Source organism: Triturus cristatus, chromosome 3_2 (genome assembly GCF_964204655.1).
Source record: "Triturus cristatus chromosome 3_2, aTriCri1.1, whole genome shotgun sequence".
NCBI lineage: Eukaryota > Metazoa > Chordata > Amphibia > Caudata > Salamandridae > Triturus > Triturus cristatus.
The window spans coordinates 561,618,809-561,644,591 of NC_140584.1; the positions used below are offsets into that span (position 1 = coordinate 561,618,809).

The following is a 25,783-nucleotide window of genomic DNA, read 5'->3' on the forward strand; positions in this document are numbered from 1 at the left end:
AAGTTGCCCAACTTAGCTAAAAATGAATTTCAGCTATTCTATCGTCTCACCTGTTGCATAGATGATGAACAGATGTATCTGATACAGACTTCCCCTGCCTCAGACTGGATCCGGAAAAGTTTTGTGAGCAGTACCCCAGCGCACTAGTAGGTGGCATCGTTCAGCTCCATGCGGCGTCCTCCATGCCAGCAGTGACGTGCGGTCCCTATATAGGTGCCACCCCAGCACGCTGACATCATTTTTTTCCCTTCTTTGTCAGTCAGCAGATCTGGAGAAGAGTCACATCCAGTCACTTTTTGACTGACCTTTTTTGTCAAAGTTTTCGGAGACATCGTTTAGGAAGCTTGCTCACTATATACTATACCAAAAAGAGGTATAGTGTGCAGAGAATCCACTGGATACCCAGAGGTTTTTACAGAAGCTAAAGAGACCAATTTATTAAAATAATACTTGATTATATTTATTTTGTAGAACCACAGGAATTCATCTTGGGTAAATACGTTTTGCAATAAAAATAATTTTCAATACCAAAAGTGGACACTTAGTGCAATCTTCAGACTCTGCAATGTTAACCAGTGGGAGGAAGAAAACATGCAGGATACAGATAGGTAACATCGGCTTGCAAGACCAATCTTCGAGAGTTAAGTTCAGTATTGTGCAAGGTTCTGTTCAGCACCAACCATACACCACCAGCGGCACAAGGATGGCAAGGTGCAGGGTGCAAATACGGTGCCGGGGGCCCAATACAACTCAATGAAGAATGGGGTAATCAGACAGAGGCTGCTTAGAGTTAAGTAAAAAAAAGACACACAATTGATGGACGGAATGCAGATCAAATCAAAACATTCTCCCCCAGTGAGGTAATTCAGTTTTCCGATACCGTTCGTTTTTAGCCACCATTTTGTGTCTTTCCGCCATTTTGTGTTGCCCTCACTCAGGCAGCACGGTGAACGAGGTGTTGTTTTTCCTCATCCTACTGCAACGTGTCAAATAACCTCCTGCCTCTGTTTAAAGCTGGTGTCAGGGACTGGCCGACTCCACTAATCCTCGTCTGGTTTGACTGATCCCTGTCTCGACTATCTGTTGGTTCGCACCATTCTTTCCTGACTTTATCTTATCATCTGGCCTTCGCGCTATTCTTTACTCGTATTCTCTCATTTCACAACTGTCCTCCGGGGCATACAAATGTGTCCTGCCACATGCAAGTCGACTTATAAACACTACCACTGATTAACTTGTGGGGAAGGGTGACAAACACAGTTGGAAGAGAGGCTTATTTGAGTTACTTAATATCTTGTTTTCACATTCTTCTCATTGGTTAACCCTGTATGCATTGGGAGTGTTCTTTGTGAATATGTGTGTTATAAAAGATTGTGCGCCACGAAGTAAAGTGGCAGTCTCATAAGAACATACAGAGTGTACTTCTGGGACAACTGTACTTAGCTGCAGCTAATAAACCTTATCTTCTACGCCTAACGGAGTGTCCCGGAGTGTCCCGTGTCTCTGTTCGACAAAGCAGGTGAACTCAGGAGATTAAGGCGTACCCTGCGCCGCCTGGCCCATAAGGTACTGGTTCTTCAATTTGGTGCCCGAACGTGGGCCGGCTTCAGAGGTAGCAGTTCTGCCCGAGGATCGTGAGGAGCCCCGCAGGAAAATTCTGGAGGAATCGCGAACCACGTTGTGAGAAGTTGGCCTGATGTATGATGTCACTAGTTCTAGTGTACACCTTATATCAGTCCAAATACCCTTATGGTGATTGGTTGTAAAGTCAACCTTATAGACCAGCTATCCTAGTGGTAGCATGGACAAGAGCAGTCTTCGGCTAAACTCTGAATGGCATGTGAAGCCAGCTGTGATACCACACATAATCCCTTGAATACCAAATGAAAGGACACCACAACAGATATATATATAAAATAAAGTGTATTTATTCTAAGCAAACCCTCAGCACTCTTTATGAGATTAGAGGTAAGTACAACACAGTCTTATTAATGCATACAGTAAGTCACACAGGTAAGTAATACAGTTAGGCCCTAGGGGCCACGCAAACCATATACTAAGTAAGTGGTATAAGAACCACTGTCACGGAAATAGAATAGGCCTAGGCATAGGGAATCACTGGGGCTACACTACACTAGCGTTAGTTAGGAAGTGGGAGGCCCACGGGATTCGTATGCAGAGTGGAAACACTCACGCGTAATGAGTAAAAGTCAATAGCAATAGTACAGTTTAGAAAACGGTAGATTTAGGACACTTCCGGAGTAGCTAGGAAGTTGAGACTTGAAAACTAGACACTAGGATAGTCACTATCCTGATGAGCACCGGAGTACCCAAGTTACCTAGCCCACAGGCTGCGGGTGCATAGGGGTGAAGATGCGTCGTTTTCGTCGTCGACTCCTATGGATGCCTGAAGAAAGATGCTGACAGGCAGTCAGTGAAGAGTGTCCGGTGGATCCCAAGGCTGGGATCAAGAAGAGAAGAAACCTGCAAGCAGAAGGGACAGAGTCAAGGTCACTAGCCAGTGACCACGTGGAACCAGGAAGGAACCAGGCGATGTCGTGAAGAGTTGCAGGTGAAGGTGAAGCTTGTCGCTGCAGCCAGGAGGACCAGGAAGCGTCGAGGACGACCAGGACCAGGAGGCGAGCTGTCCCACGAAGGTTCTTGCTGTCGGCGGCGTCGAAGTTGGACTAGGACTCACCAAGCCTTGGCAAGCGGAACCCACGAAGAACGGAGGACTTGCTTCTGGTGCAGACCAGGAAGGTCTGGAGTGCTTCTTCTTTGCAGAGAAGCGGGAGCCAGTCTGGAGGAGCCAAACCAGCGCAGAAGATTTCAGGGTGCGTCGTCACAGAGGCCACTAGCCAGCGGGCAAGCAACCGGACAGACGCGGCAAGCAGAAAAATGCTGAAGGGCCCCACGCAGGACTCGTGGAGTGTGGGGGGCTGATCTTCGGTGCAGATGGTGCTTGGGGTTGGGGCTTCTCAATCCCCGGTGCACAACTTCGAGGGTACCTCAGAAGCTGCGCTGTAAGTTACTAGCCACTTTTCCCAGGTAGCCGGTCCCACGTCGCTCGTCGCCTCCACGGATCTCAGCTCTGCTGCAGATGTGGATGAGGGTCGGAGAAGTCTGGAAGTCAAGGCTCTGGTCGGGCTCTGCAGTCGGTTCCTCGTAGAACGGTCGCAAAGCAAAGGGTAGTCTCTTGATGGTGCCTGTTTGCACAGGGTAGCCACTCCTTGGCTACAAGGGAGATTCTTCAGTCTTCTTCTTTCGTCGAATGTCGAAGGTCCAGAGTTTCTGTTCAGTTTTGCAGGTTCAGGATAATCTAAAGTCTTGTGGCCCAACTCCCACTCTTATACTAATCTGGGGGGCTGGGATACCTGCTAGGTCACGCCTTATGGGTGGGACCTGGGTGGGGGTGGTTACACCCACTTCCCTTTGTCCAGTTTCGCGCCAGAGCTGGGGCTGGAGTGCCCCAGCGCCGGTTTGAACTGGACTATGCAAGGAACACCTTGTGTGCCCCAGGCATGTCTCATTCCTTTCAGCCCACCCTGCCCCAATACACTAAAGGCTGTCTGGGGAGGTGCTAGCACCTCCCCAAGCAGGAAACCTATTGTCCAGGCCTCCCTGGCTGGGACCACTCCCAGCTGCAGGAGGTCAGACTTGTGTCGTGGCAGCAGCATCCATTTTGTGATGCTGAGGCTTTGGTCAGAGGCTAACAGTTGAAGTATGATTTTAACATGTCTTTCCCTCTAGAAGGGGGGAATAATATTCTCATGTCCAGAAATGGCATGGGGGTATTATTCCCTAGTGTTAGACACCTTACACGACATGTTTTGATAAAGCCAAACCCTAGTTACCATAACCGTCTAAGGTTATAAGGCACTTTAAGAGTATATGGTAGGCTATATCATAGAACAGCTATAAGGACAAGGTTCCGAAAGCTGCAGACAGGCTCAGCTCATGCTAGAGCACCATCTCACATGTTACCAAGCACTCTGCCTCCAGGATTGTTAAGGCCTGCCATAGGAGTGGCTGATAGGTACACATGTGTCTATATATAAGGGTAGATATAGGCATACTATATCTAAGCAAGGGGTGATTACACGACCTTGCCCCAGCTGAGTGATCAGCCAGTTGTGTCTGATTGGAAGGCCAGACCAGGGGTGGCATAATACATGCTGCAGCCCCTGGGAGGCCTAGGGTACACCTATGCCCTGGGTACCTAGGGTACACTGTACAGGGTCCAATAAGGTGATCCTTACCAATTGGTTATGTACCTAGGGTACATGGAGTCCATTTTAAAGAGAGAGCAGACAGCCTGAGACCCTGAATGGCAGGATCTCAGGCCAACTAAGTCGAAAAACCAGCTAGACACTATGCAAAAAGTTGGGGGTAACCATAGTCAGATATCCACCTTCCTACACAACCCCCCCCCCAAACGAAAGGAGATAAGGCTGGCCTTGACAAGGTAAGCCTCTATTGCCTGAGTGGCCATATAAGGAAGAACCAGCACTGGCATGGTTACCCCCTGTCTCATGGTCCACTAAGCAATCCCTCATCCTAAAGATATCATAGGGTCTCCACCATAGGGAATCTCTACCTTTGGTGTGTCTTTGCAAAGTAAAAGGCTGGTGTTGAGATGGAGTACTGAAGTGAGTGTCCTCAAAGTGAGGCCTCAGCTTCCTCCAATCATCCTCCACCATGGATGCCTTTCTTTCTCTAACTGAGTTGCACTGTGCTCTCAGGGTCAGCCTCTGGCTACCTAAAGCTGGAGGCTGGGTCCCTTTTGTGGGCTTACTGGAAGGACAGGTCAGGTTTGGGGCCCTAAGGTCCCATGTTTGCCTGTACCCAACAGAATCCCTCTGGGGGAGGTCCCTAACTACCTGTGAAGGGGATCCCTCCGGAATGTTTTTACCCATCACCTGGCTAGGGCTACTAGCCAGGCAATCCTCATTCTTTTGATTGGGGGGTTCTTGTGGACAGGGGCCCTCTTGGGGTCCACTGGCCTCCCTGACCTCTGCAGCCCTGGGCTGACTGAGGCAGGGTAGAGAGAGGCAGGCTACCTGCACCAGACTGGGTCCCACCTTGAAAGGGGCCACTGACATCAGAGGCTCTGCCAGGCCAGGCCAGGCCTGGCTACCTCTGGGGCAGTTCCTTCACAAGGGGTGAGGTCAGATCCCTGAGGAGGCTGACCTTTTCCTAATGTCTGGGGAGAGGGAGACTTTTCTTCCTCCCCACTACTCTCTGTTTGTGTGGAGTGATCCATAGTTTCAGGCTTCACTACACCTATGTCAGTCTGAGTATAGGCTGAGACCATTACAGCCTTGCCAACCTTTTCAGGGAGGCACTCAGTTTGTGTTTGAGCTGTGACTGTCACAGCTCTGCCAATCTCTACAGGGAAGTCTGTCTTTGCCTGGGCTGTGGCTACCACTGCCCTTCCAACCTTTTCAGGGAGGAAATCTACTTGGACAGGGGTTGTGGCTGGCACAACCCCACTACCCTTTTTTGAAAGGCCTACCATTTTGGAATGGGTGTCTTGTTCAACTCCAGCCCAAGCTGAGAGTTCTAAGTCATTCCCCAGTAAGCAGTCCACAGGCAAGGTTGGAGACACTGCCACCCTTTTAGGGCCAGTGACACCTCCCCAGCTGAGACATACCTTTGCCATGGGATGACTGTTCTGTTTGCCATCAATGTTAGTTACCTGGTATGAGAAACCAGGCAAAAGCTGCTCAGAGGGAACTAGCCTATGGGCCACCATAGTGATGCTAGCTCCAGTGTCTCTGTAGGCCTCAGCTTTTCTACCATTGATGTAGGGTTCCTGTCTGTACCTACCCAAAGTGTTGGGACAGGCAGTGAAGTTGGCAAACCCCATGCCACCATCACAGACAAGAGTAGCTGCTGTAGGGGAATTGGCTAAGCCAGGATCCCCCTGTGTTCCCCAAGAAAACCCAACCAAATTTTTGGGGGCACTCCCACCACCTGGGGGATTACTGCTGACAGGAATAGGTGGTGTGACAGGAGTAGTTGGAGGAACAGTTTTGTTTTTAGCCTGTGGACAACTGCTGTCAGTTTTCCAATGCCCAGGAGTTTTACACACATGGCAGTAAGGCTTTTTAACTGTGGTAGAGGAGGGAGCTTGGGACCCACCACCCTGTGTGGAGTTTTGGGGCCCTGAGGAAGATTTCTCTTTTGCTTTATCCCCACCCTTCTCTTGAGGCTTGGTGGTATCTTTCTTTTGGTCACCACCCTGATTTTTAGGCCTAATCCTGGTCCTGACCCATTTATCTGCCCTCTTTCCCAATTCTTGGGGAGAGGTCAAATCTGAGTCTACCAGGTGTTGATGGAGAAGCTGGTTCTGACAATTACTAAGGATCTGCTCCCTCATAATCAAGTTGTACAATCCTGTATAGTCCTGCACCTTGCTGCCATTTAACCAACCTTCCAAAGCCTTAGTGGCACAATCCACAAAATCAGACCAGTCCTGTGTCTGTGTCTTCTGGGTGTCTCTGAACAACAACCTATATTGCTCAGTGGTTAAGCCAAACCCATCTATCAGAGCACTCTTCAGGACTTTGTAATTGTTTGCATCCTCATCACTGACTGTGAGGAGCTTGTCTCTACCTTTGTCTTGTCAGAAAAGGAGAGCCACAAGATATCTGCCCACTGACTCTGGGGAACCTGCTGCACTTTGCAGGCCCTCTCCAAAGCAGTCATCCATTTGTGGATGTCATCCCCATTCTGATATGGGGGGACTATCTTGCTTAGGTTTCTATGGTCATAAGACCTATCCCTATCTCTAGGAATGTTGCTGCCACCAGTGGGTTCTAACCCACTTAACTTTTGTTCTCTAGCCAGAGCAAGCTTCTCTTTGGCAAGGGCAAGTTCTTCCCTCTGAATCCTCAGATTAGCTTCCCTCATTCTGGCTTCATGCTCCTTTCTCTCAGGGGAAGTCATTCCCCTGTGAGAGGAAGCATTAGAGATGCTAGAGACATGGGAGTGGATGGATTCCCTTGAAGGGGATCTGTCCCTCCTGCTTCTCTGTGTAAGCCTACTTGGGGGTCTGTAAGGGGGGACCCCATGCAAACTCCCATGTAAGCTTAGGTTAGCCTGGCTAAGTCTTCCTACTTGGCCCTGGCTTTCTACCTCTTCATCTGAAGTCTCCTCTGACTCCTCTGTGGTGGGTAGACCCTCCTCTGTACCTAGGGTACCTGCCTGAGATGCCCTAATAATGTCATACTCCTCTAGGAGTTGTCTTAACTGAAGGAGGGTAGGGTTTGCACCCTGTTTTATTCCTCTGGAGGTACACAAGTGTCTCATCTCCTGGAATGTTAAGGTATCATATCTAGAGGGGGTCTTTTGCAGACCTGATCCTCCTGAGGGAGCATCTACTTGATCTCCTCTCAGAGACATGATCTAGTGAGGGTGTGGTGTGTGCACCTACCTACACTAGTTGTATCTACTAAACCTCTCTAGTAGTTGTAGTCAGGGTGTGTTACTCCCTTCAACCTACAACTACAAAGTCCAGTAGGACTTAAGTATTATAATCTATGTTATATGTACCTAGACAATATCTGTGTGATCTTTCAATTTAGTATCTCAAGATTACAATGGTATTACAACAGCAAGCTCAGATCCCAACCGCTGCTCACCAATGTGAGAAGTTGGCCTGATGTATGATGTCACTAGTTCTAGTGTACACCTTATATCAGTCCAAATACCCTTATGGTGATTGGTTGTAAAGTCAACCTTATAGACCAGCTATCCTAGTGGTAGCATGGACAAGAGCAGTCTTAGGCTAAACTCTGAATGGCATGTGAAGCCAGCTGTGATACCACATATAATCCCTTGAATACCAAATGAAAGGACACCACAACAGATATATATATAAAATAAAGTGTATTTATTCTAAGCAAACCCTCAGCACTCTTTATGAGATTAGAGGTAAGTACAACACAGTCTTATTAATGCATACAGTAAGTCACACAGGTAAGTAATACAGTTAGGCCCTAGGGGCCACGCAAACCATATACTAAGTAAGTGGTATAAGAACCACTGTCACGGAACTAGAATAGGCCTAGGCCTAGGGAATCGCTGGGGCTACACTACACTAGCGTTAGTTAGGAAGTGGGAGGCCCACGGGATTCGTATGCAGAGTGGAAACACTCACGCGTAATGTGTAAAAGTCAATAGCAATAGTACAGTTTAGAAAACGGTAGATTTAGGACACTTCTGGAGTAGCTAGGAAGTTGAGACTTGAAAACTAGACACTAGGATAGTCACTATCCTGATGAGCACCGGAGTACCCAAGTTACCTAGCCCACAGGCTGCGGGTGCATAGGGGTGAAGATGCGTCGTTTTCGTCGTCGACTCCTATGGATGCCTGAAGAAAGATGCTGACAGGCAGTCAGTGAAGAGTGTCCGGTGGATCCCAAGGCTGGGATCAAGAAGAGAAGAAACCTGCAAGCAGAAGGGACAGAGTCAAGGTCACTAGCCAGTGACCACGTGGAACCAGGAAGGAACCAGGCGATGTCATGAAGAGTTGCAGGTGAAGGTGAAGCTTGTCGCTGCAGCCAGGAGGACCAGGAAGCGTCGAGGACGACCAGGACCAGGAGGCGAGCTGTCCCACGAAGGTTCTTGCTGTCGGCGGCGTCGAAGTTGGACTAGGACTCACCAAGCCTTGGCAAGCGGAACCCACGAAGAACGGAGGACTTGCTTCTGGTGCAGACCAGGAAGGTCTGGGGTGCTTCTTCTTTGCAGAGAAGCGGGAGCCAGTCTGGAGGAGCCAAACCAGCGCAGAAGATTTCAGGGTGCGTCGTCACAGAGGCCACTAGCCAGCGGGCAAGCAACCGGACAGACGCGGCAAGCAGAAAAATGCTGAAGGGCCCCACGCAGGACTCGTGGAGTGTGGGGGGCTGATCTTCGGTGCAGATGGTGCTTGGGGTTGGGGCTTCTCAATCCCCGGTGCACAACTTCGAGGGTACCTCAGAAGCTGCGCTGTAAGTTACTAGCCACTTTTCCCAGGTAGCCGGTCCCACGTCGCTCGTCGCCTCCACGGATCTCAGCTCTGCTGCAGATGTGGATGAGGGTCGGAGAAGTCTGGAAGTCAAGGCTCTGGTCGGGCTCTGCAGTCGGTTCCTCGTAGAACGGTCGCAAAGCAAAGGGTAGTCTCTTGATGGTGCCTGTTTGCACAGGGTAGCCACTCCTGGCTACAAGGGAGATTCTTCAGTCTTCTTCTTTCGTCGAATGTCGAAGGTCCAGAGTTTCTGTTCAGTTTTGCAGGTTCAGGATAATCTAAAGTCTTGTGGCCCAACTCCCACTCTTATACTAATCTGGGGGGCTGGGATACCTGCTAGGTCACGCCTTATGGGTGGGACCTGGGAGGGGGTGGTTACACCCACTTCCCTTTGTCCAGTTTCGCGCCAGAGCTGGGGCTGGAGTGCCCCAGCGCCGGTTTGAACTGGACTATGCAAGGAACACCTTGTGTGCCCCAGGCATGTCTCATTCCTTTCAGCCCACCCTGCCCCAATACACTAAAGGCTGTTGGGGAGGTGCTAGCACCTCCCCAAGCAGGAAACCTATTGTCCAGGCCTCCCTGGCTGGGACCACTCCCAGCTGCAGGAGGTCAGACTTGTGTCGTGGCAGCAGCATCCATTTTGTGATGCTGAGGCTTTGGTCAGAGGCTAACAGTTGGAGTATGATTTTAACATGTCTTTCCCTCTAGAAGGGGGGAATAATATTCTCATGTCCAGAAATGGCATGGGGGTATTATTCCAAAGTGTTAGACACCTTACACGACATGTTTTGATAAAGCCAAACCATAGTTACCATAACCGTCTAAGGTTATAAGGCACTTTAAGAGTATATGGTAGGCTATATCATAGAACAGCTATAAGGACAAGGTTCCGAAAGCTGCAGACAGGCTCAGCTCATGCTAGAGCACCATCTCACATGTTACCAAGCACTCTGCCTCCAGGATTGTTAAGGCCTGCCATAGGAGTGACTGATAGGTACACATGTGTCTATATATAAGGGTAGATATAGGCATACTATATCTAAGCAAGGGGTGATTACACGACCTTGCCCCAGCTGAGTGATCAGCCAGTTGTGTCTGATTGGAAGGCCAGACCAGGGGTGGCATAATACATGCTGCAGCCCCTGGGAGGCCTAGGGTACACCTATGCCCTGGGTACCTAGGGTACACTGTACAGGGTCCAATAAGGTGATCCTTACCAATTGGTTATGTACCTAGGGTACATGGAGTCCATTTTAAAGAGAGAGCAGACAGCCTGAGACCCTGAATGGCAGAATCTCAGGCCAACTAAGTCGAAAAACCAGCTAGACACTAGGCAAAAAGTTGGGGGTAACCATAGTCAGATATCCACCTTCCTACACACGTCAAGCGACCCCTGTATGTCGAAGTGGTCCGAAGGTCTTTTGCAGCGCGGTTTCTCTTTTTTGACGGCTGCTGACAACTGCTGCCCTGACTGCCGCCCTGCTTTGTTCCCTTTGATGATGTTTGGTATCGCGAGACATTAGACGGGCCTCTGTTGGCGTAAGAAGACACTTAGTTAAGTATTGGTGGGTAGCTCCCACTATTTTGTTTTGATTTGGGTCTTTGATTCGGCTATTGCAAAAGCCGAAGCCGAGGGGTGAGTACGTTTGTACTGTATTATTTGACCGCTTGATGTTTGTGAACAGTCCAGTGAAATAACGATGCCTGGTCTGAGTAAGTTTAGGCTGTTGCCTTGGTTATAATAGGGATTCCCGGCTGGAGGACTCTTGTCCGATTCCTCCGGTTGGAACTCCCACCTATGAGCTTTATTCAAAACATGGTGTCGGCCCCATTGCCTTTAATAAGGCATGGATCTGATACACGAAGAACGATGGCGTTCTACAGTGGCCACAAAATAGTAGTTTTGAGCCTGACATATTAGACAATTTGGAAGCGCTATTGTTCAAAAGACAAGCCCGGCCGGCAATGTTTGACTCTTTCCGCCTCTGGCGTAAGGAAGCCAAACAGAAAGAAATTAAGCAGGCAAAACGAGATAAGAAAGCACAAAATATGACGATTATACAGGCTGCTCAGCAGTTTAAAGATAATGAGATTGATAATGCAATGGAGATTTCAGAGAGACAGCATCGTATGGCAATAGATAGATGCTATCCGGTGTTGCCTAATTCCCCTTCTGATAAAAGTAAGGATCTGGAGGAAGACCCTTTGATGTCTCACCTATTGAGATTGCCTCCACCCTATGTACAAGGTGCTAATGCACCCCCGTTGTTACAACCTGTTCAGTTGCCTGTTGTCCCCCCACCTGTTCCGGTTCTTCCACATTTGCCCCTTCCGGTATTGCCACTCCCACCTCTCGTGCCACCGATTCCTTTGTCTCCATCTCCTGAACATCAATCTTCTTTGCCTTCGGCTCCCCTTATAACTGCCAGTCCCTCTCCTGTATCGCCTAATACCTTGTCCCCTGTCCTTATGTCTAATTCTCCTACTGGGCGCAAACGAATAACAGATACTGTCTCTGGTTTTTTGTCCCCTTTCTTTGGGACTCTGAACATGTCTCCGGCTTTTTCTCGAAGACAGTCTCATAGTCAACTTCCAGGTTCCGACGAGCGGGTGGTGTTGGACTCTCTCGCTCGCAAATGGATCGAGAAGGGTCCCCAGTATAGTGTGAAAGATATCATGATCACCTTTCATCAGTGGGATGCGCCCACGCAGAGATATGTATTTAATGTTGTGTGACACTCTTGCTAAAGGATGGGAGGATATGGATTTGGGTTTACTTCCCCAGGGTCTGTTGGACGTTCAGGCTAATTTCGATAAAGGACTCATTGTGGGTTCTAAGGTTGAGGACGCCGTAAGGACACTTGTTATTTTTAGGTCCTTATTTTCTTGACGAACTTTTCTTGATTCTGATCCTGCTGTTCGGCAGACGTTGAAACATTACCCAATGAGAGAGGTTCCTCCGATATGGAGGGAAGAGGTTGTGCAAGCAGGTAATAATCCAGCTATTCCCGCTCACTTCCAGCGTATATGGGTACATGTGCCCTGGAAGAGATCTGATGTTTTGGCCCTCAAACAATCTTTACCGGATCCCCGTAAAAACCCTGCTGGTTACTATAAAGAATTGTCCCAGACTGTTGATGCCTGTATTATGAATTTATATGAAACAGTGACCTGTTGATGGGAAATGTAGTCCCACAAGCGTTATGGGCTCGGATTCGTAGAGAGGATCACGTTCAAGAATTGGGTGGTACATGGAATGCTATAACTGCCTCGGATAGAGCACAAGTGGGTGGTGCTAAGCCTGATGTTTTGATCACAGAACTCCCTGGTAGGATTATTACTTTAATGAAAACAATGATGCCCGCCTTACGAGTTAATTGGGATAAATTAGCTGCGTGTAGACAGAAGAAAGATGAGTGTCTCCGATTTCTTCACTCGTTTTGAGGAAACGTTTATTGATCACAGTGGTCAGGATATGACTACGGAGGGTGGACAGCGATTATTTGTAGACAAATTTGTATTTAATTTGCTCCCCGAGTTGTCACATAAGTTAAAAGACTCTGAAAGTTCATAGGCTGTTTCTTCTTCTGCTCAGATATTGGCTACTGCTCAATATTACGAAAACAGGGATAAAGAGGAAAAAGACAAGCAAGAAAAAAAGACCAAAGAATTAAAAACGAAGGTTCTTCTGCAACAAGCTTATCCTCCTCGCACTGCTCAGCGCCAGTTTCAACAGCCTCCCCAGTTTCAGAGGGTGTTTCAAAAACCTGAGCCCTATATTCCACGGCCTTTGTTAGGTCCTAACCAATGCGCCTATTGTAGGGAGGAAGGTCATTTTAAGAATGGCTGCCCGGTTTTATTACAGCGTAATGGAGGACTATCTACTCCACAAGATCGTGGTGGTTCCCAGTTAGCGCCCAGGGGTAGAGGTCGAGGTATGTCGCCCCAGACACAGCGTTCCCTTCCACCTCCACATTCTATGAACTACTTTGATCAGTAAAATACTCAGTCTACACAATATTACAATGATGATTACTATGTTGAAGGTGAGAATGACGGTCTTCACGCTAACCAGGACAGCCATAGACAAAGTGAGGGAGTTGTATCGATTCCAGTAGATCAGAATGGGCCTTATGTTAATGTCACTACAATGGGTGTTTCAGAGCCAATTATTTTTAGATACTGGTGCGATGAGAAGTTCTATTATTCACTCCAAACTCCCTGGGGCACCTTTGTCTGGCTTAACCAACGTATCCGTAGGATTTTCTGGCGCCCCAGTTCATAGCCCGGTCTCTTGTCCTCTGCCTATTTCAATTGGTTCTTATGATTTGGAAGCTCCGCTTCTTTTAACGACTGGTTGCGGCGAAAATCTGTTGGGCTTGGATTTATTGAAAAGATTGCATGCAACAATATATTATTCTCCTTCTGGTGTACATCTCGTTTTGGGGCAGAAACTGACTTCTCCAATGTATTTGTCTAAAGATACATTTCCACCTGAATTGCTCTCTCTCCCTGCAACACTTTGGGCTACGGGTCCAAATGATGTTGGTTGTCTTGAGATCCCACCCTATGTCGTTACCCTCAAGCCCAGTGCTAAATTGCCACGCATCCCTCAATACAAAATTCCCAATGATGGTGAAAGAGCACTTTTTGCTATTATTTATGATTTGGTTCAGAAAGGTGTGGTTGAGGAGACGAGGGGAAATGTATGCAATAGTCCAGTTCTCCCGGTTCTTAAACGCACTGATCCTTCTCAGCCTCCTGTTTATCGCTTTGTTATTGATCTCCGGGAGGTTAATACAATTGTTGTACTGCAGTTTCCTGTTGTTCCAGATATCACTGCCCTGTTAACTATGATACCTGCCTCTGCAGCTTGGTTTTCTGTTATTGATCTGAAAAATGCTTTCTTCAGCATCCCCATTGCTGAAGAGAGTAGGGATAATTTTGGCTTCTCTTTAGGAGGCCGAAGTTTCCGGTTCAAGCGTGCACCCCAAGGCTATTGTGAAAGTCCCTCCATCTATGGCCAAGCTCTGAAATGCCAGCTTGATGCTTTTCCTTTGCCGCCAGGTGCTACCCTTATTCAATATGTGGATGATTTATTGATTGCTGCTGATTCAGAGGATATTTGCAAGAACGTGACTATTGCACTATTGCGTCACTTGTCTGACCTTCACCATAAGGTTTCACCTTCTAAATTACAATATGCTCGCTAAGAGGTTACCTATTTAGGTCATCTCTTGTCGAAGGAGGGAAGGCGACTGACCCCAGATCGTATTCAAGCAATTGCACAAATGTCTGTGCCATCCACACAAAGAGAAGTACGTGCCTTTCTGGGCATTACCTCTTATTGTAGACAGTGGATTCCAAATTTTTCTTTGTTGGCTAAACCTTTATTGGCACTCACTTTGAAAGACACACCCTAACCCCTTCCTTGCCTGACAAATGTCCGAAGAGTTTTTCTGATTTACGTGCTGCTCTGTGCTCTGCTCCTGTGTTGGGTACTCCGGATTACAGTAAGCCCTTCACGTTCTATGTCCATGAAAGAGAGGGTTGTGCGTTGTCAGTCTTAACACAACGATTTGGAGACAAGCAGCGGCCATGTGCCTGCTTTTCGGCTACATTAGATCCAGTAGCCAAGGCATTGCCTAGTTGTCTTAAAGCTACAGCAGCAGCAGCAATTTCTATTCGTCAGTCTGCTGGAGTGGTGCTAGATAACACTCTTATTGTTATGGTACCACATGCAGTGGATACCTTGCTAAATAGGACAAAAACACAGCATCTTACAAGCGCTCGCATGTCTGGGTATGAGCTGACGCTCTTGGCTAGTCATGTGCACATCAAACGATGTAACACTTTAAATCCAGCCACATCGTTACCTCTTCCAGAGGAGAAAGGTATTCAGGAACAACATGATTGTTTTCTCCATACTGAGGAGGAGACAAAAGGTAGGATTGATTTTAAAGATACACCACTAATGGACCCGGATGGGATCCTATGGGTGGATGGTTCTTGTTTTAAACTCCCTAATGGTGAAACAACTTCAGCTTATGCTGTTACCACCTTGCATACAATCGTGGAGACAGCACTCATCAGACATAATTCAGCTCAGGCAGCTGAACTGATAGCTTTGACCAGAGCGTGTGTGTTATCTAAGGGGAAGAGAGTGAATGTATATACCGACAGCCATTATGCGTTTGGTGTGGCCCATAGTTTTGGTCGTTTGTGGAAGGAAAGAGGATTCTTTACCTCCCACGGTACTAAAATACAGCATGGTCAGTTGGTAACTGATCTTCTTGAGTCACTTGCTTTGCCTACCCAGATAGCAATCATAAAGTGTAGTGCGCATAAGAGGATTACTGATGATGTTGGTCGCGGGAATGCTTTTGCGGATGAGGTAGCGAAAGGAACAGCCAGAGATGCTATGAGTCGGATGTATGTTGCGGGCCCTGCAAATTGGGTCAAGGAAAAAGGAATGTGTGAGGATACAATAGAAAGTGTGAGATCGATTCAAGGAGAGGCTACAGAGAAAGAGTTGAGTAAGTGGAAAGAGAGTACAGGAATGTTAGACGCGATGGGATGTTGGGTAGAATTGTCAGAACATCAGCGTTGGCTGTTACCAGATGCCTATGTACTGCCTGTAGTTTCTATGGCACATGGTCCAGCCCATATCAGTGCGAAAGGAATATGTAAGCTTCTGGCTCCAGTGTGGCTGAACGAAGGGATTCCAAAATGTGCAGATAATTTAGTGAAGCATTGTATCGTTTGCTTGATGCATAATCCAGGAAAGGGAACCCCAACTCCAGCAGGTCATTTTGCTCCCCCAACATATCCTTTCGAGGTGTTGCAAATTGATTATATTCACATGGAACGATGCAACAATCTCAAATATGTTTTGGTGGTGGTGTGTGCCTTCTCCAGATGGATAGAGGCCTACTCCCTGAAAGACAACACTGCTTTGTCCACTGCCAAATTTCTTCTGAAAGAGTTCTTCCCTAGGTTTGGTTTGCCACGCATTGTCTGGAGTGACAACGGATATTAATTTGTGGGCCAAATTATGAAAAAGGTGTGTGCCGGTCTTGGTATCAGGCAAAAATTCCATGCGGCGAACCATCCCCAATCAGCGGGTTTGGTAGAGTGCTATAACGGCACTCTCAAACTTAAGCTTGCAAAGGTACAGGCTAGCACGGGACTTGCCTGGCCCGATGCTTTACCTTTGGCTCTCCTATCCACTAGAACAGCTGTACATTCTTGTTTGGGACTCAGCCCATACGAGGTTGTTTTTGGGCGCCCGGCTAATATTTGGGGAGTCCCTCGCCCTAAAAAATATTCTGACATACAGTATCCAATGCTGATTGACTACTTACATGACCTCACCACTAAATTACGTGTTCTCCACCAACAGGTTCAAAACGCTTTACCAGAGGCCTCCACAGACCCAGCTCATTCTATCCAACCGGGGGACTGGGTCTGTGTGAAAAATTTTCAGAGAACAAGGAATTTGGAACCTTGTTGGAAGGCGCCTCGACAAGTTCTTCTGGTGACACGTACAGCAGTGAAAGTCGAAGGGAAAAAGAACTGGATCCATGGCGTGCACTGCAAAAAGGTGCCCTTGCCTTTTGACCAGTGGGTCTGTAAGGGTGTAGGTGATTTTGAAGGCGAAAGGGTCCCTCGGTTTGTACCTTTCAGTAGTGCACACCTAGATGGAACTCGGTCAGAGAAAGAAGATGACGACGTTTTACAAGAAGCCGTACCGCCACATCTCCGATTGAACACTACAGATCCACAGACAATATTTCAGGACCAAACTGTACTGAACAGAACTCGATATAATTTAAGGCCTAGACTGGTCAAGGACACCTGAGATTTTCATCTCTTTCGTGACATGTATCATCTGTCCAGGTTGCAGGGTCACGGTAGGAGTCTTGGTTCGTGACCTGTATAGTGGCTAGGCCCCCAGGACTTGCAGTGTCATAGGACATCTAATAATCACAGCCAAGTGAGTAAGGAAGATTGCCGTGAGCAACAATTTTAGAGGATGGATGTCAAAGTGGGAAAGAATAATAAGAAGGAAGAGATGAGAAAGAAATATTGTAAATTAGTGTGCAGTCAATGTGGCATAACATTGTGTGTTCTTATGTTTTTTAGTACCTTATTGGCTTGTGTAGGTTGGATTGTTCATGCTATGCAGCACAAATCTGTCCCTACTTCTATTTCCTTGCCTCTCCATTCTACTATCTCCCCACATCAATTACATACGCTTCCCCAACATGAACTAATCAGGAGAACAGAATATTTTAACAATTAAGTTGTCCAGTTGTTGCATCAACACCAATTGGTAGTCAACACAACCGACTGTTGGGTGTGTGGACTTATGCCTCATACCACAGACAAAGGGATGCCATATTTAACCCTTCCATTTTCTTATGAAGGTTCCGCTTGGGCCTATTTTGTGATGTTTTCAAATGCATATCAGAACCGATTTAGACGTCCAGCTGGTTCATATGGTAGTGGACAAGATTTTAGTCATAGTTCTCTGATAAAAGGAATAGTGGCTATGGCTAGAATTGTGGAGAATAGTAGGCTTCCAGTTGATGAGAAACGGGCATACGATGGTTGGATCGTGACTCGTTACGCTACTAGCCTTACAGATGTAGTTAAACAGGGAAAATCTCCACCAATTTGGACTGTGCCTCATCGAGGTAAATTTTGTTTACAAATGAAAGGCCAGACTACTGACACTGGACAAGGAAAGAGTTTTTGTTCCCATACATACATTCACACATCTCAGAATTCACCACTGTTAGTGCCATCCCAGGGCACGTATTTTGTCTGCCACGATAGAGCATACACGTGGCTACCGACAGATTTTTCAGAAACGTGCTATATAGCCTTTCTTCTCCCTCCTACATACACTGCTCCTTCGGGACATCACAGAAACAGATATGGCAGAGGGATTATTGATTCTAAAGACACGGCAGGACAAGAGGGAGGTGATTTCCTTAAAGGATTTCTCCCTTTTTGGGGCCCAATGGCCAACAGTAGAAACATGAGACAATTGGTTCGTGTTGTTGAGACTATCATAGATGTCACTGTGGGAGCCTTGAGTAATCTCACAGCTGAACTTCAGGCGGATCGTCTCCTGACATTGCAGAACCGGATTGCTCTGGATGTTATTCTTGCGGATCGTGGTGGAGTTTGTAAATTGATCGGATCTAGCTGTTGCATTTATATGCCTGACGACGCCCCTATGGTATACCAAGCCATCTCCAAATTACATGTGATCTCCGAGTTGATTCATCGGGACGAAGGAGATTGGTCTTTATTGGAATGGTTTTGGGGATTACTGTCCAAATGGGGATGGAAAGTATTAACATTCCTTGGAGTGGTTTTGGCCATCATTTTTTCCTGTTCTCTCTGTATGCAGTGTGGCCCCGCCATCTGTGGTCTTTGTGCCACTATGTATGTCCCAAGGCCTGTGCCACGAAAGACGGAGAGCATTAAAATGATGTTGCAGCAACAGCTTGATGACCTCATGGCCATTGACGTCGACTCAGATTAAAATTAGTCTGTGTGTCTTGCCTGAGTAATGGCAAAAGGAGGGTCTGAGGTAATTCAGTTTTCCGATCCCGTTCGTATTTAGCCACCATTTTGTGTCTTTCCGCCATTTTGTGTTGCCCTCACTCGTGCAACGTGTCAAATAACCTCCTGCCTCTGTTTAAAGCTGGTGTCAGGGTCTGGCCGACTCCACTATTTCTCGTCTGGTTTGACTGATCCCTGTCTCGACTATCTATTGGTTCGCACCATTCTTTCCTGACTTTATTTTATCCTCTGGCCTTCGCTATTCTTTACTCGTATTCTCTCATTTCACAACTGTCCTCCGGGGCATACAAATGTGTCCTGCCACCTGCAAGTCGACTTATAAACACTACCACTGATTAACTTGTGGGGAAGGGTGACAAACACAGTTGGAAGAGAGGCTTATTTGAGTTACTTAATATCTTGTTTTCACAATCTTCTCATTGGTTAACCCTGTATGCATTGGGAGTGTTCTTTGTGAATATGTGTGTTATAAAAGATTGTGCGCCACAAAGTAAAGTGGCAGTCTCCTAAGAACATACCGAGTGTACTTCTGGGACAACTGTACTTAGCTGCAGCTAATAAACCTTATCTTCTGCGCCTAACGGAGTGTCCCGTGTCTCTGTTCGACAAAGCAGGTGAACTCAGGAGATTAAGGCGTACCCTGCGCCGCCAGGCCCATAAGGTACTGGTTCTTCACCAGTCAAGAGATCTGGGTTAAATCCATCATTCTTTTGCTCGCCATGCCACCCCAGTTTAGACCCGGCCATATGCAAATCAGTCTTGACCCTGTGCCTCACGGGAACAGTCCAGACCAAACTGCCAAGCCAGGTCCTCCCCGGACCAGAAACAAGCATCCTAGGACCGGTTTCGGGGTTTTACCCCTCTTCAGCCAGGATAGCTGATTCCAGTGGCAGAGTGAGCCCGGGACCTACGTCTAGGCTTACCCGGTGCACTTAGGGCGAGAAAGCAAAAGACACACAATTGATGGACGGAATGCAGAACAAATCAAAACATTCTCTCCCAGTCAAGAGATCTGGGTTAAATGCATCATTCTTTTGCTTACCATGCTACCCCAGTTTAGACCTTGCCATATTCAAATCAGTCTTGACCCTGTGCCTCAAGGGAACAGTGCAGACCGAACTGGAACTGGAATGGCATGGTGAGCAAAAAAACGATGGATTTAGGCCCAGATCTCTGTACTGGGGTGAATGTATGACATTGTTCTGCATTCTGTCCATCAACAGTTCTTTTTGCATTTGTCACCCCGAGTGGGACGGGTTTGCTCAGACGTGAGTCCCGTGCTCTCCATGCCACTGGAATCAAGCTATCCTGGCTGAAGAGGGGTGAAACCCCGAAACTGGTCCTTGGATGCTTGTTTCCAGTCCAGGGAGGACCTGGCGTGGCAGTTCGTGCTGAACTGTTCCCATGGGGCACAGGGTCAAGACTGATTTGCATCTGGCTGGGTCCAAACTGGAATGGCATGGTGAGCAAAAAACGATAGATTTAGGCCCAGATCTCTGTACTGGGGTGAATGTATGACATTGTTCTGCACTCTGTCCATCAACAGTTCTTTTTGTAGAGTTAAGTAAATGCGGCTTGTGGGGCCAGTCTTCAGAAGTTGAAGCTAGCACTGGGCAGGGTCCAAAGCAGCACCAACACTACACCACCAGTGGCCCAGGGTGCCAACACAGCATCTGGTGCCCAATGAAAATCAATGAAGAAAAGCCAAATCGGAATAGGGCTGCAGGCTCAGGCCAGGAGGCCGGTCGAAGGAAACCAACAGTTGGAGAGGTAATTTGCAATGCTCTGGGACGTAGAGACACCTTTGGTCTTCTTCACCAAGGCCCAGGGAAGACTAGCGCAGGGGTGTCTTTTGGCATCGGAAACGGCTTACCAGAGCAGGTCGCGGTTGAGGGATTTCCCGTGCAGACCTTGATGAGTCCGGGAGGGGTCAACCCATTATGGACTCGGGCTCTGGAGTGCTGGGAAACCTCACTGGGACTGGTGGGGCACTTGGACTCAGGCTGGAGGTATCTGGTTCTGAGGTGGAACCGAGAGCAGGATTTCGCGTGGCTTCAGGTCGCAGAGGCCTTTCCTTTAAGTTTGTTTCTTGTGAACAGGTCTGCTGTCCTTGGGAGATCTTGTGTCTTTGTCGAAGACAGGCAGTGCTCCCAAGGTTTTGGAGGTTGCTGGGTTGCAGGACGAGTCGTCTTTTGGTGCAGGATCATCGAGGCCTGCAGACAGGCTTGTAGGGCTGGGGCTGAGTGTACTGCTCGATTTTCCCGGCCCTATTGTGTTGATGGGTGATTAGGGTGACTTCAGTCTCTTACCATTCAAGCCTAAGGGTTAGAGTAGTGAATGAAGTACATGATCCTGTGTTCTTCCCCATAGATTAGGGCTTGCACACATATCCTAGGGGATAGATTCGTTAGTATTAGGGATAACCTGCCCTGTAGTGAGGGTATTTCATGGAGCCGTGCTGAATTCAGGCCTGGTAGGCCTCAAACGGGAGAGACTCCATCTTTCTTTCTGCCCCGGCAGCTTGAGATGCTTCTAGGTTAAAGGGGATGTTTTAGTTATGAGGTGTTATTCGCTTGGAGAGAACCGGTTCAGACCGGCCCTTATCGAAGGATTGTATTTTTCTTCATGCCGAAGACACTACATCAGGCCGGCCGGCTGGGAAAGTGTCCTTGGTACGGGGAGGTACAAGAATTTGGTGGGCGGCAGGTTACGGGCCGGAATTTTCCATGGGGAAATGCACCTCTATATTAGTGAAAGTCTGAGGCAGTTACGGGACACACTTACTTCAGTCCGTAGGCGGCATCTAGCCGTTAGCAGTAAAGCTACTTATTCCAGGGAAGACAGATGACAAACTTGAAGGCGGAGAAAAACCGAGAGACAGATACTCTTCTAGCAGAATTGCCAGAGAGGAGAGAGTAGCCGATGAGGAAGAGGTCCCAGTGACTCGGAGAAGGGAGCTGTGACTACGGAGGTGTGACCTCCAGGCGAGCCGAGGCACAGACGAGAAGGGAACCTAGATGACCATTGAGTGCAGGCTACACACGACTAAGGTGATGTCGACCCCTTTCTTATTAGAGTGTACAACCTAATCTTTCACTTTTCTTTGCAGGTTATGTGTTACACAGTAATGTTATGTGATTGCGTATATAATAAATAATAAAGTATCCAGTTTGTAATGAATCAACATGTGCTGCGTGTTCTTGTATAAGAGGGTAGCCTATTCTTCTAGTCAGCTGTGACTTGACATGAACAGATGTTAACCCTGATCAGGTAAGTGGTAACTGAATAAGGGAGAGAGGAGCCCCTCGAACCAGAGAACAGGTTGTGCTCAAACTGGCAGTTCTTGTGTGATCTGATAAATAGTAAAACTGATTCCCCTGTTGTATGTTATGGTAATCATAGGATGAACTTGTACTGAGGCTGCCGTCTGGGTAGGAAGTCCTGGGTCCGTCTGGGACCGCGAGGCTAAGGCTGCCGTCTGGGTAGGAAGTCCTGGGTCCGTCTGGGACCGCGAGGCTAAGGCTGCCGCCTGGGTAGGAAATCCTGGGTCCGTCTGGGACCGCGAGGCTGAGGCTGCCGTCTGGGTAGGAAGTCCTGGGTCCGTCTGGGACCGCGAGGCTGAGGCTGCCGTCTGGGTAGGAAGTCCTGGGTCCGTCTGAGACCGCGAGGCTGAGGCTGCCGTCTGGGTAGGAAGTCCTGGGTCCGTCTGGGACCGCGAGGCTAAGGCTGCCGTCTGGGTAGGAAGTCCTGGGTCCGTCTGGGACCGCGAGGCTAAGGCTTCCGTCTGGGTAGGAAGTCCTGGGTCCGTCTGGGACCGCGAGGCTAAGGCTGCCGTCTGGGTAGGAAGTCCTGGGTCCGTCTGGGACCGCGAGGCTAAGGCTGCCGTCTGGGTAGGAAGTCCTGGGTCCGTCTGGGACCGCGAGGCTAAGGCTGCCGTCTGGGTAGGAAGTCCTGGGTCCGTCTGGGATCGCGAGGCCGCCACTTGTATTATAAGAGGTCTAGATGTATGTATATATATATATATATATATATGTGTGTATGTATGTGTATATATATATATATGTATATAGTAGGAATTCCCTGTCCTTAGGTGGTATATATATATATATATATCGGTGGTTACTTGTTGTGAATAGGCCCTAGGGAGAGGGTAACGTTCTGACTGGGTTAGAGAGGCTCTGATGAGCGGGTTCTATCTGATCCGAAAACCCAAGCAGAACACTGAGTCAGTAGTTCTCTGCAGTCTTCTCTGCTGGTGCGACTCTGTGGTGTGCGGCTCTTTTTAGGTCATCAGCAACTAAAGTTCAGGCTCTAGGGGATGACACCTAAATGCTAGATTTAGGGGTATTGAAAGGGAGTGACAGGTGGTCAATGGGTCCCTTTCTTGGGGTGTCTACACCCTCTATTATGCTCACCTCCTGTGGGATGGAGACATAGACCTAGCCCTGATTGGATAAGTCCCACCATCTTCAAGTTGGCAAAGGGGAGCCACCCTTCTATTCTTGCTAAGTTTTCCCGCCTGTCTTTCCACCAAAAGGAGTCGGGGACAGGAGGGGGGCCTGCTCCTTCTAACATGAGATTCTGGGGTCCTGTTACAAAGGCGGCAAGGTCTTTGAAGCTCCCCACCACAGATGGCTCTTCCTGACAAGGGGGAGGTGTGAACATCTCTACCCAGGAAAGGTATTCTTCTTGACCTCTGAGCGCGCATGCACTCACCCCATGAGGTCAAAACACTGTCTGGTGGTAGCAGGTTGGCTTAGGCCAGTCATTGACCAGACTAAGGGTTGGTAGGTTTCACTAGACTCCTCTAAGGGGTCCTCTGTGTGCAATATCTAATAAATCTGACACTGGAATCAGTGCAGGTTTATTATGACGAGATTTTTGGTACCAAACATTCCATACTTCAGTGAATGACAAGTTACGACAAGTGTCCAACCCAGGAACTTACTATGGCTTCCCTGAACACTTACAGTACCCAGGAAGCAATAAGAATATTGAAGGGGCATATCTGCTCATTCAGATATTCCCTCACAGGAGATATAGTGCACCCTGCCTTAGGGCTAAGGCCTGCTATGCAGGTGTTTTACCTATATTTTGTGCAGTGTCTGTAGGCATGACACACAAGGATGTGTTGGATGTCGATTCCTCAGTTTTGTTTGCACCAAGACTGCATTGGCAGTGTGCAAGTACTTGGTGAGGGGTCTCTTATGATGGCACAATTTGCGCTGCAACCCTTAGGGACCTCTTTAACCATGAGGCCCTTGGTACCAGTGGTACCTTTTACTAGGGACTTATATGTGAGCTAAAGGGCTACCAATTGTGGAAACAATAGGTACAGGTTAAGGAAGGAGATATCGCAGAGGAGACCCTGTGCAGTCTAAATTACATAATGTTCCAGCCAAAAAGTGAGGACTGAACATGCCCAAATGAGGCACTTTACTACACATTGTCTCCTGGTGTGGCAGGGATGTCCAGGAGGAAGGCTTGTTTAAAGCTCTGTGATGCCTGTCACCGGCAAATGCCAGTGACAAATCCACACATCCTCTGCCTTTGGTGCCTCGAGTGCAAGCACAAATCCAAGACCTGTGTTGATTGTCACGCCATGTTCCCCAAGGCCTTAAGAGAGCAGTCCTTCAAACTTCTTGCTGACTGATATGTGACGCCGCAACGGTCTCTTTCTGGGTTGAGAGGAAGGTCTCCGGATCTGTCGCGGAACCACTCCAGGCACTCATTCTCACAGTCGAAGTCATCCAGGCATTAGGGTGAGTCCTACAAACCGAACAAGAGCACGAAGTTGAAGAGGCTCTGACTTCACCCCATCCATCAGTCATCTGTTGAGATGAGGGAGTGTCTGCGTTCAACGCCTTTCTCCACGGTTGAACGTACGCCTGGACCATCTTCACACCTCCCCAAGTTTCCATGTTCTGGCGCAACCCCCGCTCAACTCTGTGAATTTTATGAGGCTATGCACCTCATATTTTGGCAGCCCGTTCCCGCTGGAGTGCCTACTGGCTCCGTGGCTTCAGGGTGTGCCACTACTGGTCTTCCGCAGGCGGGTTTGCCCCCGGCACCAGTCAAGCCACTAAATCCTTCCCTGGTACCGGCTCCACTACCGATTCCCAGTGCTGCCAGCACCCACCGTTGGTGCACCCCCATATTCATCCTCGACTCCTACGTGGAGCCGGATAGGTGTAGTCTGATGCCGACTGGAGGCATTCCACCCAGATTGAAGCCTGTACGCTATTCCTCTGGGGTAGGAATTGAGGATGACTGGGAGGGGCCAATAGACCCTGATGAAAACCAGCCCCTAGATGCCACCGAGAACACCTGGAGTGAGGATTTGGTGGATGCAAGTGGACTGGACACCTCCTCAGATACTAGATTGGTCTTTCCTCCTGTCGTGTCTGTGGATGCAGCTGCTTCATTTGCTATGGGGGTGAGGAGGGCAGTCGAGGTCCTGGGCCTTCAGCTGCCCTCAGTGGCTATCAAGACAAAAGTCTCGATGGAGGTTCTTCAGCGGAGAGAGACCCCATCTGACCCACTTCTCCCATTTAACGAATCCTTCACAGACATCCTGCACAGGGGCTCCTGTGAATAGGACAATTTCCCTTCACCATTGCCCCACCCCAAGGGACCCCAATTTCCTGACCCAGCACCCCACCCCAGAGAGCTTGGTGATCCAAGCCTCCACTCCCAGAGTAAATCCTGGCACATTCCTTTCCACTCCACTGGATAGGGAATCCAAGTGCCTGGATACCTTTGGAAATAAGATGTTTTCTTCTGTCAGCCTGGCACTGCTGCCGGTGAACACCATGCGCCATTTGGTCCGATACTCCCTTTTGCTCTGGGATTTTGTTGGGTAGGTGCTGCCTATGGTTCCAAAACAAACTTTCCCAAGCTATTGCTGATGGGAGAGACGTGGCTAAGTCTGCCATACACTGTAGGCTGGATACGCCTGCCTCCCTAGGCAGAGCAGGTTCATCGTCGGTGGCCCTTAAGCACCACGCCTGGCTCTGAACCACTGGCTTTTTGAGGGATGTCCAAGCTTCAATCCGAAGGTAAGTAACTTTTGTTGATTGTGAATGTATTACCAAGGTGTGATTAAAATATAACAGACAGTTTCTTAATTAACAGTGGATCAGGGAGTGCCATTTTACCTAAAAGGACTCTATG

The 25,783-nt window shown here is 48.3% G+C and overlaps 1 protein-coding gene across 1 annotated transcript in view; it reads left to right on the top strand.

The window, feature by feature from the left end:
- VPS13C (vacuolar protein sorting 13 homolog C) overlaps window positions 1-25,783 on the top strand; it is a 2,873,871-nt gene that overhangs the window by 2,356,771 nt on the left and 491,317 nt on the right. The gene's annotated exons all lie outside the window — the stretch shown is intronic.